This window comes from Pinus tabuliformis, chromosome 4_2 (genome assembly GCF_031772625.1).
Source record: "Pinus tabuliformis cultivar Carrire ecotype Pingquan chromosome 4_2, CPIR1, whole genome shotgun sequence".
NCBI classification, from domain to species: Eukaryota; Viridiplantae; Streptophyta; class Pinopsida; order Pinales; family Pinaceae; genus Pinus; species Pinus tabuliformis.
The window spans coordinates 784,217,934-784,238,830 of NC_142304.1; the positions used below are offsets into that span (position 1 = coordinate 784,217,934).

The 20,897-nt window shown below is 37.2% G+C and overlaps 1 pseudogene; it reads left to right on the plus strand.

Annotated features, from left to right (window-relative positions):
• The first annotated feature begins 1,131 nt into the window (after positions 1–1,131).
• LOC149171997 (3-phosphoinositide-dependent protein kinase 2-like) lies at positions 1,132–13,015 on the plus strand (annotated as a pseudogene).
• The last annotated feature ends 7,882 nt before the right edge of the window (positions 13,016–20,897 follow it).

The window sequence follows — 20,897 nt, forward strand, 5'->3', positions numbered from 1 at the left end:
GAATTATAGTACCGTTATTTGTGACAACCTGGAGACTTTGAGCATTTCACCATATCCTTGTCAACCCTATCTATACATGACAACATATCATTTCCATCACCTGAAAGGTGTCATTCCTAAATCATAAGAAATGATTCATCACATTGTATTTATTTTTCATATCCCATTTGGGCCATTGTTACCTTAACTGGTAAAGATACTTGTAGCCATAGTTACTAGACTCAGCTGAGTTAACTTGGCCGGTATGAATCATCTAGGATCTAAATTTGAGCAGATCAGATGGAGTTGAAGCTTAACTTGGTCAAGGTCTAACTCAGACTTGAGTACAAATCTCTTAAGATTTGAATTGTGCTTGAGCAATAATCACGTAAAACTTGACAATTAAAAAACAAAAGTTTGGTCCAAGTTATTTTCTTTCTACCAAATTTCTTGAATTAACTCATAAGTCTTGCCTGATCTAAGTTAGAACTTGTTTTTTTGTCCTTGTTGAGTTGGACCTAAAGCTTTATAGAAATCATTTATGTAATTCTATTTCATAGAGACATATAATTGAGTTTAGGATTAGTTGATGCTTCCATCATTGTGCCTATCATTTAGAACCAAGATACAATACATTCATCTATTTGAAATCTGAGTGCCTTTAGAGATAGAACTTTGTAGCAATACTTGTAGGAGTATCGAACTTGAGGGCTTCCTACAAAGACACATGAAGAAAGAGGAGTGTGTATAGGGAAGTGCACTACACTTGTTTGATACTTCCACACATTTTGAGGGCATGCCAATAGAAATGTCAATGTTGTTGGATACACTGGCATTGGTTAGTTTTAGAAAAGTTCTCTTTGTCAAATATGTTGTTTTCATGAAGTAATATTTCCAACCAAGAGAATAAAGAATTGGCATACCTAAGACATATTGTTGTTATTTCTTGCCTTATTTGTGATTTATTAGTATTATACCACTAATAATAGCATTGCATACCTTTCTATTTAGTAGCATATTACAACAATGACTTGTTAAAAGAAATAGATTTCGATTTGTTTGAATGTCATAAAATGGAAGGAAATTTAGCTTTAAATTATAAAAATTTATGATCAAATATAGGCTTGTTGTTTGATCATTAAAAAAATAGGGATGACAATAAGCAATGATTTTGGACATGATGAATTACATAACTATCCAACTCAAAAGCAGGTTAGAATATTCAATTTTGTCTACATCAAAGAAAAATGAATGAGTAACATTAACTTTTCTTTGAATATTTATAGAATCATTTCAGAGATTCTAAATGGAAATTTCATGTGGTAATCTTGCTCAATTATTTACAGGGAAAACAAGGGGCATACATAATTTGCTGGCTTTTGGGAATTAGATTCTTTTTACCCTGGAATAGTATGCTGACAATTCAAAGTTACTATATTGAAGCTATATTACCGGTTAGTATCACAATTTTCAAAGTCTTGTGTTATTTTTTTTACTTTCTTGTTGTAGTATTGTGTTATCAATATCTTGCTCCACCAATTAGATTTCTACTGACCAATTTTATGGTTGGAGTTTTACTACTTAAAGATAACTAGAGGAAACAATACAACTGCAAAACTGGAGCATGAGAAATTCCTAGTATAAATTGCTAGCTCTGCTATGTTTGATTATGTTGGATAAAATCAAAATTGCAGTGTGGCATAAGCATGGGAATTCGAAATATTGGGATATAAATGTGTGTGCCTATTTACATTTATTACTTTAGTTGAAGATAACATTTCATCAACAAATATTGTACATTGAGAACACAGTAAGTACAAAATTTATTCTATGGTGACATTTTATTTTCTTTGTTTATATAGGTTATATGGCCACATAGCGGCCACTATTGCCCAACTGAAGAAAACTTGTCCGAGTTTCTTGATTTTATGGGGGAAAATGACATTAACAATATTACTGATGTTGAGGTATATATCATATAAATCCTTTATAGTCTACTTTAGTTTATATTCTAGTGTTCATCGACTTTCATGTCTTATACTCTGCATTGTATCTTCTTTTTTTCTTTCAAAAAAAGAACTCAGTATTGATGGTAAGAAGCAAGGATTGAAGAAAGAGGAGAATAATAGCACTAGAGAAACAAAATGCAAATTAAAGAGAGAGAGAAAAGAGAGTTGGTCTAGTGGTACCTGTAAAGACAATATCTCACATAAGACAAACACATAGAGACTGATGGTCAAATCTTCAGAGTTGGTGAATTCACCTACAACGCCTTGGCAACATAATGTTAATGCTTTGAAGTGATAAAACAATATTCATGTGTAAATTGTACTCCAACAAATATTAAGTTGGAAACCCATATTGTAATACTTGGCATTTTATATAATATAATTTATGCGGTTGAAAATATTTATAGTTGCACTTGATATTACTTAGTATTGTAATTAGCATATGTAACTTTGCATTTTCATATTAGATGAACATGTACATTGTATGACATTTTTTTTTAATTTAGTTGCAAAATCATACTAATTAATTTATGTTGATTAATAATAAACACATAAAATCAATCTCAAACTACTAAATTAGTAATTTATGTTTATTAATGATGAACACAAATAAAATGAATATATGACTAAATTAGTTGCTTATAACGATTGTTAATGAAAGTAAATGAAATGAATATAAACTACTAAAGTAGTCATTTATATAACGAGTATGAAACTACCAAAAAAAATAAATGTCTACTGCAAATTATAAAAAAAAAAATTACAAATGATGGCTAAATTTCGCATCTATATTTCTATTAGTAGCTAATTTACAGTATTTTATAACATAACCAAAATTTAGTCATATTTCTTTGTTCATTAATTGGTTTCAAACGATGACTAAAATTTGCATATATATGAATAGTAGCTAATTTACAGTATCTTATAACATGAGCAACATCTTGGTCATATTTTTTTGGTCATTAATTGGTTTTCTCAGGTGATCATTTAGTAATATTTTTTGTTGTATATTTGGTCATTAATTGTGGCAATTAATGACCAAATAAATAACTAAATTAATCACTATATTAATGACCAAATAAATGATTAAATTAATGACCAAATAAATGACCAAATATACTAATAGACAATAAAATTGAGACAACCAATTAATGACTAAGCTAAAAATGACTAAACTTGGTCATGTTATAAGATACTATAAATTAGCTACTATTGGTCACGGACGGAAACATAGTCGTTTATATGCAAATTTTAGCCATTTCTTTAGTAACTAATTAACCATTTTGTACTAGTGGTGAGAAGAAATCAGTTAAGTAACCATTTACTTGCATGGTTGCATTGGGTTTTTTTTCACCTGATTCGAGAGATACTTTTAATAGGTTAGATTAGAAAATGGCATGTAATAAGTGTGGTTTTTCAATAGTGAGTTTTTCAATTTCCATTTTCAATTTGCACTGTGCAGTAGTCTATGGATGAATTTTCTAAAGGACTTGAAGCCCAAAGATAAGGCTCTAATGTTCTGCTGATATTCATCAAAAACATAAGAAGTATTTTTAGAAACAGTTGTATTTTTTACTTTTGGAGTTCGGAGGTCTGTAAAATCATCTCTTAAAAAGATGAAGTTCTATTTCTCAATTAATTTTTCTTTTAGATAAATTTTATAATGGATGAAGCAACTGGCCTATGGAAAAGTTCCTTTTGCCATCATTGATCAACAAAATCCTTGAGGGGCTAGCTGTTATCACAATAAAATATTCACATTTATAAGTATTTTTTGGAAAATTTTGACAGTTGTACTGTCAGTATTTCAAATTGTAATAAATAGGCAAATTTCTTGATAGTAGGGATATCAATAATTTTTGCAAATCTGAGTAAATAAGCAGAGAAGTTTCCAGTAATTTTCCAAGCATAAAAAGGACTCAAAACCTATATCAAACCCTATTCATTGGAAAGTGATTTGAACAAGGTTTCCAAAAGTATGTGAAATTCCAAAAATGGACTCTTGGATCAAAAGATATGGCTTGTTGAAGTCTAAGGGTTTAAACGCTTTGAAAATGAGGAAAGTGCTTATCGATATAGAGCGTATTAGAGCATTTAGCATGTCGTTGATCGATGAATCGGTGGTTGGAAATTAGAGGTCCATCGCATATCACAAATCATCAGGTCCTATATATTGGAGATCACATATCACATGTCGAAGGTCCATGGTGTTAGAGTCGATCTTGTCAGTCCTCCGTCAGAGATCAAAATTCTTTTTGCATTTAATTTTTAGGTGTCTCGCTCCGGCCACTTAGCTACTTTCCACTAGGGGCATGCCATAACCTGATGGAAGGGCCTTATCATTCATTCCCCTCATGTCCTGTACCTGTTGGCTTAGGTCTTTTCATCAATGTTTATTAAAGTCCATGACAGTCAAGGTTTGATCTTTTAATGGACAAGAGTCATTTCGGTCATTAAGTCTAGGGATTAGTCATTAGGTCTTCAAACAATGTCCAATAAAGCCAGCAAGGCCAGAGGGAGGCTCTTATAAAGTTGTGATTCAAAGATTTTCATCGTCATGTTGATAGAATACGACTGTTCTTCAAAACTCTGTTTTGAAGAAAAGTCAACAGTTTGTCATTTGTAAAAAATTTCAAAAGTTTCTCAGTGGATTTCTCCAAGCACAGCCCTGGTCTCCTTAGCCAAATTCCATGTTGGCTACCCCTGCAAAAAATCGCCAAAATTTTCATCATTTTAGTCAAAGAAATCAAAAGGAAGTGTGAAAAGCAGAGTTGTATTAATTGTGAAAAAGTGTCAAAGTGAAAACATTACAAAATGGGTTTTGGAGGAAGAAAAAATCAAATCCAACTCTTGCAACATATTTCTCCAAGTTATATAAATCATTTGTGTCAAGTTACATTCATCAAATCTTACAGCAAAGTTGAATTTGGAGGTTGAAGAACAAACTACAGTTGGAAAAGGCCACGACTGTGTTGAGAGTTGGAGCGCGGCGCACAGGTGGAGTGGCGTGGTGCACTGGAAGCACGTGGCGCACTGGAAGCACGTGGCGCACTGGGGATTTCCACCCAGTGTTAATTTGAACAGGTACGACGCACATAGAGAGCGCGGTGCACTGGGTATGCTGCGCGGCGCATATACACAGAAGCCCAATTTTTCCCAGAATTTGCAACCAATAGCCTTCAATCCCTTGAATTTGCGAGGTGGGGTCAATCTCTCAGTGTTTCATCCATTTTTATGTTAGTATGATGATAGTTTATGGTGGCTTATGGTTGCACAAAAACTCTTAAACCCTACCACTTAAAATCATCAAAGCAAATGCTGTTAGGGTTACAAATTCATTGTGTTGGTGCCAAGGTTCTTCCTCCATTTCATTTTTCCTTCTTGCCCTCATTCCCTTCTTCCCTATTCCACTTTTTCCATTTCTCCCTATCCTAAAATGCTACTAAAATCCTATTCCCTATCCCCTCCGCACATTTGTCAAAGGTAAAACCCCAAACCCTACCCCATATAAAATCTCCTAAACTCCCTACTCCCTAAATAAAATTCCTCCTCATAGTCCCTAATCCCTTCATATTATTCCCCTTCCTAACAGTCCCTTGTTTCATTTTCCCCTTGGTGGTAGATTTCAACACATCAAAAAGAGCAGTTCAAGCACAGTTCATACACAGTAGTCATCTTGTCTTCAGGGTATTTTTATAGCAGTCATGGCATCTAAGCATTCATCGGACTATGAGGTGGAAACCTAAAGTTACTCTCCCTTGGAAGAACTAGCACCCCGGAGGCCTCATAAAAGTAGCAGACATGTTATAGAGGAAACTACCACCCTTATAGAATTGCAGGCCTGCCCACTTGCTATGCCATGTTTTCAGCATCAGTGATGCTATGAGTTTTGTCAAAAGGTGACTAGTGTCCAATTTCATCATGAGTTGGCTCGTCTTTCTGTGTTGCACTTGCACGGAGATCAAGCTATCTTGGCTGGTGTCACCTTCACACTTACACCAGAATCTGTCTCATTAGCAACCGGTATACCGAACATTGGTGAACCATGGCACAAGAAACAGAAGATTGACCGGTAGCATTATGAGCCATACATCAAAACCAGTTTCTTAAGGCATCTCAAGAGAGTGTTCTCGTTCCAATATCTAAAGGACGAATATGCTCCATTAATGAGATTGATCATGAAATATTTCAGCTGTGAGGGACGATTCTCTCATCTTTATGCTTATCACATCAGATTGCTCATGCATTTCACTAGGGTACGGATGATGAACATTCCGTATTTCATTTGCCGGAACATAGAGAGGATGACCATCTTTATACAGTGCAAAACACCTCAGTAGGAGCTTAATAGTGTCTATCATTTTTCTCTTATTAAGATTTTGGTGGTTCATCAGCTTGCATTGCAGGGCACCACTTGGGATGATTTCATCTCGCATGATTTCTTCAGAGCTTCACGGGGAGTATCAGAGGTTAAGCATGAGGGTGAACCTTCTCATCGGTATGAGTGCCATGAGATTGCTAGTGTGCTAGTTTTCATCGCATATCAAAAGGGCACCAGACGTTTGTTTGCAGCGGCAAAGCGAGTGTTATCTCCACCTGGGGTGGAAGGGGCCTCGCTTCCTCCATCAGCATCACAGGAAGGCAAGGAGCCAATGCAGGATGAGGGGCCTTCAGGTGAGCCATTAGGTGAATGAGAGACTGAATTCGTTCTCCTTCATGATGATGATACAGATACAGATCCGCAAAGTGCACAGCTTAAAGAGATCATCCAGGAGCATCAAGCAGAGATTCAAGCCTTGTCCCTTGATTTGGAAAGAGACAAATGGAACATGAAATATCTAGAGCAGAGGAACAAACAGCTTGAGGATCAGAAACTAATCATGGAGCTAGAAAACATTCACGAGAATCGCCAAACCGCGCAAAGGAGAAGAGTTGAGCCCACGTCATTGGAGCAAGAGATTAATGAGGATCGGGAGGCCAATCTCGAGAGAGTTAACATGCACCTAGAGAGGCTTTTTGACAAGGCCAACAAACACCATGGATTTGTGAGACATGTGGCTTTCCACTACATGGCGTGAAACAAAGTGTGCAAGGCCCGAATCAGGAATTTGAAGGCGAAATTGAGGAAAGCAATCAAGAAGCAAAAGAGGCAAAGGGAGCTCGATCATCTTCAAATATTGTGTGAGGCCTCTTTAGCCCAGCAAAACACTTGATAAGGAAGCTCCAACCCAAATTTCAAGAAATTTGGGGCAGTTTTGGTATTTTTGGAAATTTTTGTGCAAAAAACAGGGTTTTTCTCCCTGTTCGTCGTGCCACGTGGCGCGCGCTTACAATAGGAGGCTCCAAATGAAAAAACGTTTATAGTTTTGGATTTTCCATGTAAAATCATGAATTTTGGTGCATGGCCAAGAATTTTGGGCCAATTTTGAATCCTCAGGAGGTCAAAAACACCCAAAAAAATGACCTCTCTGCCCCTATTTTGACACACAAGAAGCAGTCTTGGGAGATTGAGGTTTTGGAGGCGAAACTGGGAACCGAATTTAGAAATTCCACTTGGGTTGGATAGTAGACAGGTAGGGCTTTCCAACAAGCACACTTGTGCCCAATTTGGACTTCAGAAGGTGCCTCAAAACCAGCTCCAAAGTGGCGTGATGCATACAGTTTTTGGTGCGGCGCACAGAGACCCAAAGGCCAAAATCGCTCCCGCTTCGCGAAATTTCGATTCGCAATTTTCTCCAAGTGGGACCACTCATTTACAATACATTTTTCTCAGCATCAAAGGAAAAGTTTAAAAAACATTTTTGGCTTCTATCCAAGTGGCCAAATGAAGGGGAACAGCCACCCAAAAAAATCTGCACTCATATTTTCTTTTTTCTAAATGGTCCTCATAGAAAATTGAATGTAACTGCTGATGGTTGGCTCTTCATCTCTTGGGTTGATCGAATTTTTCATGGAAAATCTTATTTATTGTATTGAGAGTCATTTTTTAAAGGGTTGGAATTTCTGGGAAACTGTGGAAGATAAACCCAGTCACTCACTGTACATTTTGACAGAGAATTAATGAAAGATTTCAGCTCTGGTTCATGAGATTCCTCTGGCGTTAGTTTAGAAAATGTCTCTTATTTATGTTTCATATGTATTTCTTTATGTTTCATATTTTCATTCATATTCATTTCCAGTGAAATCCTTTTGAGTAAAAAAGGTAGAATTCAGTGTACTGCTCTGCCTTGGGATAGTTTTCACGTTCTATGTTTTCTTCTGTTGAAAAGGATTCATGTATTTATGCCCTTTTCACACTCTTAAACAATCTCTCCACTTCATATTATTTTGAATTTAATTGCTAGACTTTCCACCTGTCTTGCCTCATGAAATAATCTGTGTCTTTGAGTTAAATTCTCTGCTCATGCTTTCCTTGGCTCCATACATCCTAGAAAACTTAGTCATTCTTCAAAATACCTCCATCATATTTGTTTACCTAGCCTAAAATCAGTATCCATTTTTGTGTCATCTCAGACCCTGTTGTTTATTTTCCTGACCGTGACCTGGAGAGAGACCTCTCCTGTTCTGGTAGGGCTAGCTACCAGACTAAGCGTGGTTTGTGGTTACCCTGAATTTTGCCTTCCTTCAGCCTAAGTCAAATTTAGGCACTAACACATGGTGCATCGAAACATATCAGATATTGACACATCGACAATCACATATTGGTGTTTTCCAAGGTAAAAACCTTAATAATGTTGTGATTTGGAAGCACTCATAGTGTTAGGAAATGAGGGAAAGAATTGATAGTGTTAAACCATCGGGGAGTGCTGAAATAGAATAAGAAAGGAATTGATCGAAAAAAACCAGAGATGGACAAGCCTTTTCTCTCTCCTCTAGTGGGATTAGTTGCGAAATATGATTAGTTACAATAGAGCTACATGGCATCTGACATCACTATGACGTGGAGGTACTACAGACATGTGGAAGGAATTTCTGATGTTTTGAGGGGTCCTAAGGGGGGAAATTAGGGTGACAAATGTCAGCATTCATGAGGTGCCACATGGGAGTGATGACATCATAATCGATGATCGGTGATAAGAGGTTGAGGATATCAGATCTTTGGAACACTTGCCACTTAAAAAAGTTCAAATCAAAGGGGTCTCTAATTTTGAGCTAGATCGAAGTTATTAAGACTCAAATAACCTTAGAATTAAATCATTTAAAAAAGGGAAATAGCCCCTGGTAATGAAAAAAAAATCCTTAATGCCTTAAGGCTAAGCCGATGGTCACAACACTCGGTCATATGGTGAAGAAATGCAGGAAGAAGCTAAAAGAAAAAAGAGCCAAAGGACATCATAACTCTTTATGATGGTAACATCTATTAATTAAAAATTTACGATGAGGCAAAAGATCCAAAGTGGTATTATGGCTATATTACATGGAATAAAGGCTTTGATAGTATAACACAGAAGGTAAAAGATGAATGGGTCGGTAGCTACAAGGATAAAAGTGCAAGGGGCTGATGAATATTGGTGAAACAATAAAGGAAGAACTTCTATGATAAGACAATATAGCGAGTTAACAAATGGACAGTCAAAAAGCTTGTGTTATCACTGAAAATGCTGTTGTCAAAAATTTTTAGTCTAGCTTAAAGTCAGGGTGTTTTCGCAGCGCCTGAATTCTGTTTAGCAGTTTCGCAGCGCTACCTGTTTGAGTGGTTTCGTAGCGTGCTACGAAACTGGGGATTTGATTGAGTTTTCAGTGGAGGCCTGAATCATAGCATGTCTATTGTACACTGACTGCAACTGCTGTGGATGAGGTTGATGTGCTTAAAGGTCTAAGGTTGACTAAAGAATATAACTCTGGTGTTGTTGCATATGATACTCTGATCTATGGATTTTGCAAAATGGCCAGAGCAATCTGAAGAGCTATTAGGGTTGGTTGTCGATTCTCTCAAGGCATTTGATGGTGTAGTTCCTCACGGTGGCCAAAGAGCATCGCACAGTAACATTCCTTCATACCAGCTACATAAACAACATAGGAATCAAGTTGTTGTTTCAAATCTTTGGAATTGAGAAATATGGAGATGAATGTCGGTGATTTCTCCTCCATAATCATAGTTGGAGTATGCGTAATGGAAAAGAAGGTTCCTTCTGCTGCCAAGAAGTACATCCTGGATTGGCTGAGGGAATTTGGTGAATTTGAGATCATAATATTTGGAGACATCATCATTCTTGAAGAAGCAACGATGAAGTGGTCAATTTGTGATTGTTTTTATTAAACCAGCTATCCTTTTGAGAAAGTTGAAGCTTATGCTACTCTTTGAAAGCCTTTCCTTCTGAATGAGCTTAGATCTTAACATCCTCTCCATGATAATCGAAAGGTATATGAGCGCCTTCAAAATTTTGGCATTCCCACTCCAAGTATGCACTTGTAAACGGGGATTACCTCTATCAAGAGTTGGACTATTTTGTGGAGCAAGGGATTTTGTTCAAGTCCATGAAAAGTGAATTATGAAGCCTTTTGTGAAAAAAACAGTTCATGGATATGATCACAGTGTTATGATTTACTACCCAAGTTCTGCTGGTGGAGGAATGAAAAAGCTACTTTAAAGGGTTGGAAATCATTCATGTGAGTTTTGTCAAGATTTTAGAAATGTACGATGGAAGGGTCAGCCTATTGATTCCAGTTAAAGGGAATGATAAGGAGCGCATTTCCTGGAGTTGATGTGGAACTTTCAAATTATCCCTCCACCATTATCGAAGTGTGGGCTCAGCAAGTTTGTGCCAGTGTTACAGATAGGCAGCATTGTGTTATTGCTGGCAGAAGAAAAAAGGGACACCGAGAATTCTGTTTGGAATCGGTGTAAGAGATTTGTTTCTTCCCAGCCATTGAGTAACATATATTAAAGTTCATCTATGCATTCTATGAAACATGAACTTTTCAGCCAGAAAACGAGATATTAGAGGCCGAACTCTTCTGGTGTTGATTTTATAATTATTGTGCATTGGTAACGTGGTATGAGGCCAGAACTTTTCTCAACAACCATAGCCCCTGTATTTGTCATCACAATGGTCCGAATGGTAGCAATGTAGAAGAAGAGTTTAGTAAATGAATTCTTGAAGGACGAATGGTATCGTTTGAGAATTTGCGAGCCAAGCTTTTGCTAGAAAAGGGATTTATCTGTGATTTAAGTCACACCCTGCTACCTAAAAAAATCAAGCAAATCCTCTTTCATGGCTTATGCGAAATGCATTGCAGCCGTTTCTTCAAGGCACACGGGCTTTTAAAATAACTGATATAAATGAAAATGGCGTAAATGTTATTAAGCACGTTGTTTCATTATTAATGAATATATTGAAGGCATGAAAGTGCTCTTATGAAATGCAGCGATTAATGCCAAGTGTCAAGTAGCTTTATAAAGAATTTGATTGCCATAAGGCCGCCATGGTTAGTGACACTGGGATAGAGATGTGGCGCAAAAGCTGGAATGATATTGATTGATGTCGTTAAAAGACGAGTGCACATTGAATAAACACAGAAGGAAGGTTGGATTTGGAGAGATAGAATGGCGCTTTTATAATTTGCAAGGATTAGTTCTGGGGTTTCTAGAATCCGTCTTTTGGGCAAACTGTTAATATTGATGAATATTTGATAGATAAAAGAGTATCATAAAATCGCTGCTGTCGTAGTGTTGCTCAGATTGGCTACCACATGGTGGGTTTGCAGTGGAAATGTTTCTGATATTTACAATAAAGATTTGGATCGTTGGTCAGTAAGCAGGAACCCAAACGCTCCCAAGGGAACAGAAGGCTAGAGTTTGCATGGTTAAATTGTTGAAGCCATGAAGCCACATTTAATTGGAATGACAGGTCTCGGGGAAATCCATTGCCGTTGTATCATTCCCCTATTTCTGCATTGAGCTGCCATATTCACTGGTATGCTTGGGAATAAGTTGGGAAGGTACAACATTTATAAAGGAATAACTTTAACTTATGGAATGGAAGGTCACCGTGCTAAGATATGATTTAGAACTTTCATCTTTCTTATTCCTTAATTGAGAGGGTGTCATCTTCACAAATTTGTTTGCTAACCAATCTGCCATCTGTAACATGTTTGCAATCTTCATAGTACTGTCATGGAATGTTGCTTTCTATCCTGGGATGGGATTCAAATCGTGCTGTTAAGAAATCTCGTTTTTCAGAGGATGAAGCACGTTTCTATATTGCAGAGATTGTGGATGTCCTTGAATACCTTCACAAAGTAGGACTGATACACCGAGATGTAAAGAGAATATACTTCTTCAAACCAATGGAAAACACCTCAATTTCAATTATTCCGACTACTTCAAACGAGAAGACCTGCACATTTGTTGGTACAGCTGCCTGCGTTCCGCCAGAGGTCCTTAAGCATGCACCTCCAACAATTGGAAACGATCTATGGGCACTGGGTTGCGCGTTGTATCAGATGCTGTCTGACATATTACCTTTTAAAGATGGCAGTGAGTGGCTCACATTCCAAAGGATCATGGATAGAGATTTCAAATTTCCTGAATATTTTTCTTCTGAAGCATGGCACCTTATTGATTGTTTGCTGGATATGGACCCATCTAAAAGATTGGCTTCTGGCCCTGAAGGGTATGCTTCTCTCTAGAGTCATCCTTTCTTCAAGGGAGTTGACTGGGATAATGTTAGGAGTATGCTGGCTCCAAAGTTAGCCCCACCATTAACTGTGACTCTAAATGGGAGAAATTTCTAGATCCAGGGGAGTTCATTGTGATGGTTTCATTGGTTAAGAAAATTCGGAAACTTTACAACAAAAAGATGCAGCTGATTCTGACAGACAAGCCGAAGTTGATATATGTAGACCCAGTTAAATTGGTACAGTAGGTTGAGATAGTTTGGTTTGATAATCCTAAGGAGCTTAATGTCCAAGTGTTGAATTCTTCCAACTTTAAGATCTGTACTTTGAAAAAGACCACCTCATTTGAAGATTTGAAGACAGCAAGGAATACTACAGTGACTTTATGTTCCAGTTGGGATTTATGAAGCTTTTTATTGGTTTGATGCTAATCAAGTTGGCTGTGATATGTAATGACAGAAGCAAGCTTCATCTTCTTAAAACTATTTAGGTTCCTAATAGCTGTACAAATGTCTGAAGAGATCATGAATCTAAGCAGAAAACGCTTCAAAGATACATAGGTTCTGTTTTGACATCTACAGCAGTTTCGTAGCGCGCTACGAAACTGCTGTAGAATGCTGTTTTGTGGAAAAACAATGAATTTTGATGATAAGGTCAGTTGATGGTAAAAGAAGGTCTCAAACTCAGGCAGGGAGATCATACATGGGTTTCATAACAACTCAAACAGTGACAGGTGTAGCTCTTGAAGAGAAAATAAAATATTTTGTTTATTTTCATAAAGTTTTCTCAAAGGCAATTTATGACCGAGCTACTAGCGTATTGGTGGGGTTACCAGAATCTTTGGTTGATACACCTGTTGGTCCTTGAAGTATCCAGATCATATAGCATATGGTGGTTATGCGTTGTTAATTGAAAGTTCAAAGAACTTGGAGTGTGGTCTTTAAATGATAAAGAGGAATGGAAGACAGGGGACCGTGGATATAGGATGATTAATTTTATCAATTAGTAAGCTGTCTTACAGCTAGCATCCGAGACCAGCTTGCTCGGTGAATGCTCCCTTAACATATCTTAGCCATAATGGAAATCATACAGCTGTCCAGCATCCACGAAAGCATCAGGCCTGCGAGGAGAAAAGAATTAGTGTTTTAGTTTGATTAGGGCTTTATGTAATTACAGCCCAGCATGTTTATAATTAATGCATTAGTTAGTAGCATGTAGGAATAATTAATAGCCACCTTCGAGGCTCCCCTCATGCTGGAGGAGGAAGCTCGAGGTGTTTTAGTTTGCTTGCCTATATATGGGCCAAGATTAGATGTAGAAAGGGTTGGATATTTTATGAAAACAGAGTGCTATTTTGGCTTGTGTAAAGAACAGTTTGCAGTAATATAAGATATATGCCTTTCTTCTCAGGATTCATACAGCATTTCCATGTTCAAAATGTATTGTTTTACTTTGTCCTTCATGTCTTTTTTCAGTTGCTTAGAGGAGTAATCACTCAGAATTCACATATGTTGCTCTGACTTCCTGTACTCTTCTATGAACTGTGGTTTTATAAGAGTTATATTTTGAACATTTAAATGTCACATGCCCTGACTTCTATGTAGAGGAAATATCATTGTTTATTGTAGCATGTTTGACTCCATAAGCCCAATGGATGTATTTGTATATTTTTCCAGCCAGCAAGTTCATTAAATCTATTGTACAAGAGTTAGCCCTCTTATCAACATTCAAAATCAATAACTTTTTCTTGAGAGAGCCCTCTCAGGCTAGGGAGGCTAATCCTTAGTCAAAAGCTTGGTCTGAAATAGTTACACAGAGTCTACCTGATCAGCAGCCCTTCAGTGCTTGATTTTGTGATAACAGCTTGTATGACAACAACTACAACCACTCCAAATTTCAAGGAAGAGGATCAATATTAATTAACCAATTTCTAGTTTTAAAGGCCTAATATTTTCTACCAAAATTAAAGAATAACGAAGAAGAATTCTGGATGGATTGTAACAGAGGGACCTGTTATGCTAGTAGAAATGATAAAACTACAGTTTAGGGATGTGTCCTACTTTTAAGGGAGGTAGTTGACTAAATATTTCTTTTTCCTGAATGCAAGAATGTTTTCTTATAGTTATTCTAGAACATAGAGGATATTTTTAAGTGTATCTTTTCCATACATGTACTTGAGAGAGATTTAAAATATCTTTGTTTCTGCAATTATGTGAGAACTATTGTTTTGTAAAACTGTTATGTAAACCTCTATATAAACAGTTTATGAATATGTAACAGAGGTTGGATTTTACTTGAGAAACACTTGTAGTCGAAATATATTTGGGCAATCTTGAATATATTCACAGTGTATAATGAGAATCTAGTAGGGAATTCATGTGTTGCTTCTCCCTATCAGTATTTTCTCTATTATATAATTGTCTTCTTCCATGTTTGAGAATGATAGTTTATGAGATTAGATTTCGTTGATGCTCCTCTCTTAAATTATTAGTCATTAATATTTTTTATTCTGGTCATCTATAAACTCTATTTTCTTTTGGTCCTCCTTTCTTGTAAATCTCCCAAACAGTCAAAGGACTTGTGAATTTAATTCTTTACGCAACTTGCTCATTGGAGCTGTGACCTCAATTGTTTCATAGCTGGACTCCATGCCCAATGGTTTTGAAGATCACCAACCCGTTTTATCCCTAGATCTAAATCTAGTCACCTGAACTCAATTACACAAAACCTTCTACTACAATGACCATAGCGTAGTTGAGTTTTCACAAAGATATCCCTATCTAAGTTGAAGCGTCAAATTCAACCTAAAGGAGGCTTTAGGTTACCTTAGCTATTTCCTTCCATAGCCAGGGAAATTTCTTAGTGAAAACATCCACCATTGTGGAAAACTGCATTGTGTGATGATGCTCAGAGTTGTTCTACCTCTTGCCTAGAACCTTCAAGTACATTTCCAGTTTTTCATTGTCGGTCATTATGTACTTAACATTTGAGCTTTTTCTCCTGCATATGCCAAGCTAGATTGGGCAAGGGTGGTTAGGTGCTACCTAGTTTCTGATATTATCACCCTTTCCATTATGAATGCAATTGATGTGCGATCATCCAGGAAATGCTTCCTTCATGCCTCTAAAATCCTCTTCTGCAACTCGTCAAATTATAGATTATACACATCCATGACTAGATCGTCATCAAGGAGCATAAATTCTCATTGCTCACTTGAGACTGGTTCTGACACTGGAGGTGGTAGAGACTAAGAGATGACCTTTGGTGCTCTCAACATAAGTTCAGTATCTTAATTTTGTGGCTCATGCTCCACCTCCATGTTTGTCACCTCAATGAGTTGCTCAATATACTGAGAAAGCTCTTAATCCTGCATCTGTTCACCCTCTTCTTTAGTTGTTGGCTATTGTGACTCATCAACTTGCATGGATTTTTTTTACACTGCCATCATGTCTTGCCTTTGTTCCTCTTCCTATTTCTACTTCTCTTCTCTTTCTCTCCTCCTGAACTCCTATTCTTCTTTCAACTTCTTCTTCATCTCCTACAACTTCAGTTCTTCTTCCTGCAACCTCTTCTTTTATCTCTTCCTCTACTCTGCTCTCTTTATCTGCTGCTCTCCCTTTTCTTCCACTACCAAAGCTTCTTTCTCCAAGAGAGGATCTACCTTCATATTGCAGCTTTTCTCCACCTATAGGTTCTCAACAATCTTCATTTTTCCCTTTCCTTGCACTGGATTTCTACCTATTGTTGTTGTTGTCATTGCTTCTTATGTTGCTGCTATCTTGAGAGAAGCTTTCCAAGTTGTTTCTATACTAACTGGCTTATATATATTGGAGTCATTATAACAATACCTCCAAGGGTCATCCTCTAGAAAACAAAATGCCCCATGGATCCATGGAAAATACATCCTCGTATAGGGGTCCTTGCAAATACCATGGGCATCATATGATTAAAGTCTTTGGTGTGGAACTCAAATTTCACTATCTCCTTGGCCATGGCATCTACATCCTTAAGTCTTAACCTCATATAATCCAATCCATAAAGGAAGAGTGGGCCATGGCACTTTATTCTTCCTATGTAGTCCTGCTAACAACCCTATGGAGATGTTATATGAGACCTCTTGCATCATAAGCTTGTCAGTGGAATACCTTGGTAGAACATGCATAGAATTCTCTCTGCCAAACACTTTGATGAAGGTGCAACTTGGTGAGGCATACCAATCTTCAATGTTTACTATTTCATCCATTTCTTCTTGGGATATGAAAGGTGGATCCTGCTAAAAGACTAGCTTGTACAACAGAATGATAAAATGGTTAGTTATCTTTTCCATCACTCCTCGATAGCTATAGTTGGAAAGAAGCTTGCAATAAACGTTGATGAAAATATCCTTTGGTTTCCATGCCTAGCTCATGCTAGGGAACTACTACTGGGAATAGATTGCATCAAGTAAGTATGCGAACATGTAAAATATTACTTGCTCGTTATCGAGTGGATTGTGAGCATTAGTCACATGGATATTCAACTAATGAGCCAACAAATATGACCTATTGAATGGCTTCCCATCACTCACCAACTAGTCCAGAATGACTACCCAACCTTCGGGAAAGTTTTTTGTCTTCTCTTGACCATATATTCTATAGGTAAAGATGATCAAGAATTGATAATCCTTCCTAAGGGACTTTGTCTTGAAAACATGATTGGGTGTCTGTCTAAAATTTGATGTCTCTTTCACTCAATGCTTGAAGAGATCTCTAGTATTCACAAAGATATGGGTGGCATATAAAAATGAATCAATGTGCTTCACCGACAGAGGTAAATGATACATATATTGAAATTTCTCCACTCGAAGGTGGCAAGCTCTATCATGTTGGCACTGCTTAATGTCATGGTATGTTCATCTGAGTTTGAGACAATCCAGCTAATAATGTCCACACATGGGAAGATGGGGTACCTGCATGCAACCTTGTATTATCCTAAGTGCTGGATACTAAGATAAACCTGTCGGTCCCCTAAGTCTTCTTTGAAGTCCTCTATATTTGATTTGTTTCCATGTTAATGTTGTACACTTCTCAATGAACAAATGAGTGTCAACATAAACTAGTAGATCAACTGATATATGCTCAACTACTTCCCCAATACTTCTTTCGATGGTTGCCTTCGATACATCTCTCTTGGATACCATGTTAACTGTAACTTTTAGAGAGACGTTAAACAACTATTGTACCTCTAGGATAGAGAAGACACTGATAGCAAGCAAATGTCAACTCGAAAACAAAGGAAACTTCAAGACAAGACCTAGAAACCAATTTTCCTGATGATGGGATAGATTTCACAATTATGATTGACAAAGGTCACTAGCTGAGTATGGGAACTACATATAGCGCAACTCCAGTAGTAAATCAGGAAGCCTGGTGACTGGAATTGTGAAATGTGAAATTATGTCTTAGGCCAAGGTCGAGGGAGACTGTACATTGCATAGTCTCAGTGGCCAAGTTAGGAGGATGGCTCCTAGAACTACACAGTGTGTAGTTGGAGCCAGGCCAAGAAAACCTATGTGCAATTCTAGAAGCCAAGGCATAAGCCTTGAGCTCCCAGATTGCGCAGGGCATGAAGTGAAGAGTGAGATCTGGGCAAGGGGAGTCTAGATATGCCCAAGGAGAGTGGGAAATCAAGAAAATATGAAGGATGGTGTGATGTTGAGTGTAGATTTGACTAAATGATGATGCATGCAAGTGAAACAAGTGCAGGAATTAATCAAACTGAAGGAAAATGAAGCATTTCATGCGATTCGTTGTAATGGTGACCATTAGTGCAAAAACAGGGTAACACATGCGACACTTCAAAAAGGCAATCTAAAGCTTGTAAGAATACCTCTACAAACTAAGACAAGTTAAAACGCCAATATCCATTCAAAGAAACAAGTGAAAAAACACTCTCACAAGCTAAATAATAAAAAGCAACAGAAAAGGGCAGCAAAAGACTAGAAAAACAAAAATCACCTGGAAAAGCAACAATGATTGCATAGAAGGTTCCTTGAACTCCTCGAGAATGCAAAAAGTCCAAGATCAAATGTGAGAATGATCTCTAGCAGCATTGATTAAATAGATTTGGTCAATTTAGGGTTTATGATGTGCATGCCACAAATCAAGGAAAAGGCGACACTTGGTGGCTTCGAAAATAACTCAAGTGCATCCTTCGGGTTGCTAAAAATAGAACCCTATATTTTACAGATCCTTTTTTCTTTTTATTTTTTATTTATTATTTTTTGGGAAATAATTCCATGTATTTCTTGGAGAGATTATGCATCTATGGGAAGGACCAAGCAACTTTCCGGCTCATGCATTACACAATTTCTGATCACAGTGGGTTCTATGCAATTTATGGGCTGAGTGGCTATAGGTTGCCTCTCATATCTATATAATTTCCCAGCTCAAGGTTGGCTTCCATGTAGTTGTGCATATTTCCTAAGCTCAATGCCCACTATCAAGTAGGACTACATAATTCCCAAGACTAAGGCTAGTTGCCCTCAGGAATTGCATAGTTCTCTGAGGCAAGCTCAGAACTGTCAAAAGACTAGGTCAAGAGATCATCTTGTGGGTTACAAAATGAAATAAGTGAGAAAACACAAGCCAAGACTGAATGAATAAAGCTTTGTCGAAGCACAAGTATCGAGATAAGTGCGATATGAGTTGTTGTGATTTACAAAGGGAGGCTCCAAAAAGAAGCATAAGAAAAATTTTGGAGGGTGGTTATAGTCACTACAACATTTGAAACACACTAGCAGAAGTCCAACTCTCTGTATCGACCTTGTCTTGCACAAAGCGAGACTAACTCTTCTGGAATTATTTTTCAATTCTTCTATTATCATATCTTCTTCACTTAGATCGCTTTAAATATGTAGTCCCTACCATTCTCTTTATTGGAAGCACACATACCAAGGTAAGTCAATTTGAGTTGTTTCAATTATGGATGTGGTGTATATAGATGCACAAGTAAAATACACTGTTAGAGTTTTGTTTTCATCTATGGTGTTGCTCCGCTACCAGTAGGCCTAGATAGTACCTTGACAAAGTCACTTCAAGAACACAAGCATCGTTGTGCTACTAGCGAGCCTGGACACTACCCTGGTGGAGTTACTTGCATCACTCTCTATACAGGAAGCCTTTCTCCTCTTTCATCCTTTATTTTACTTTTTTCATTTCTCATTTTTCAAAGAATTGTGCATAGGCACTTATTTATTTCGTGAGGTGGATGAGGGATCCCTACTTATTGAGAGCATAAAAGGTTGTCCCTTCACAGAAGGATTTTTATATATACCTCGGATATACCTATTAAGGTTTTCCACCTCTCCTTATTCTGCTTGAATAAGTTGAAAAGGGTTAACCAAATATAGAAAACTGATTATAGTAGGCGGTACTAGTTTTTAGTGTAAGCATCATGATTTCACCATGAATCTCTTCATAAGGAACATATTTTCCATCAATGTATCATCGACTAGAATTAATGCAAGATTCACATAAAGAGAGGGAACAAACAGATAAACAAGCATTGATAACTGTGCAAGTTCCTCTTGGATTTCACCTTGCTTGTCTAAGAAGCCAAACAAGGTTTCATGCAGAAACTAACCAACTGGTGAAAAATCAAATAAGAAAAGGAAAGAAGCAAGGTAAAGCAAGACAAGGTAAGAAAATCACAAAACAAGAAAGGAAAAAAAACACTACTCTTACTCCTAACCTAGGCAGAGCATAGGCCAACTCACGTGAAGTGATACTTCCAATGCAGCCATTGGCGCATTTGTTGGCCCTTGTAGGCAAGAGCATTCTTGAAAATAAATATATGCAAGAAAACCAATAGACAAGAAACATAAAATAATGTAAACCAATTCGTTCGAGCTTGAATGCATCCACAGAAAAGAAAAAATTGAAAACACATGAAAGGAATTCTCCAGATATATCATGGTGTCCAATCACATTGTGCATGGAAGACAAGAATGTGCACACCTTCGAACTTGAAAAAAAAAAGGAAAACCTAAAGAAAGAAGAAAAAATTTGTTTCCAACAATGTTGGCTACGTATGACTCCTCTAATGCTTGAGCAATAGGATTGTGTGATTCTAGTGGAGGATGTGAAAAATGTGAAATAGATTGATTTTCAATGTGAGCAACAGAGCGATGAGTATCCAAGAGTGATTCAACATATTTTTGATAAGAGGTGGAACTAACCTCCAGGCTATGAGAAACTGACATAACCATCAGCTTAGGCTGAAGTGACTTGACAACTTGAGAAGTCTCCA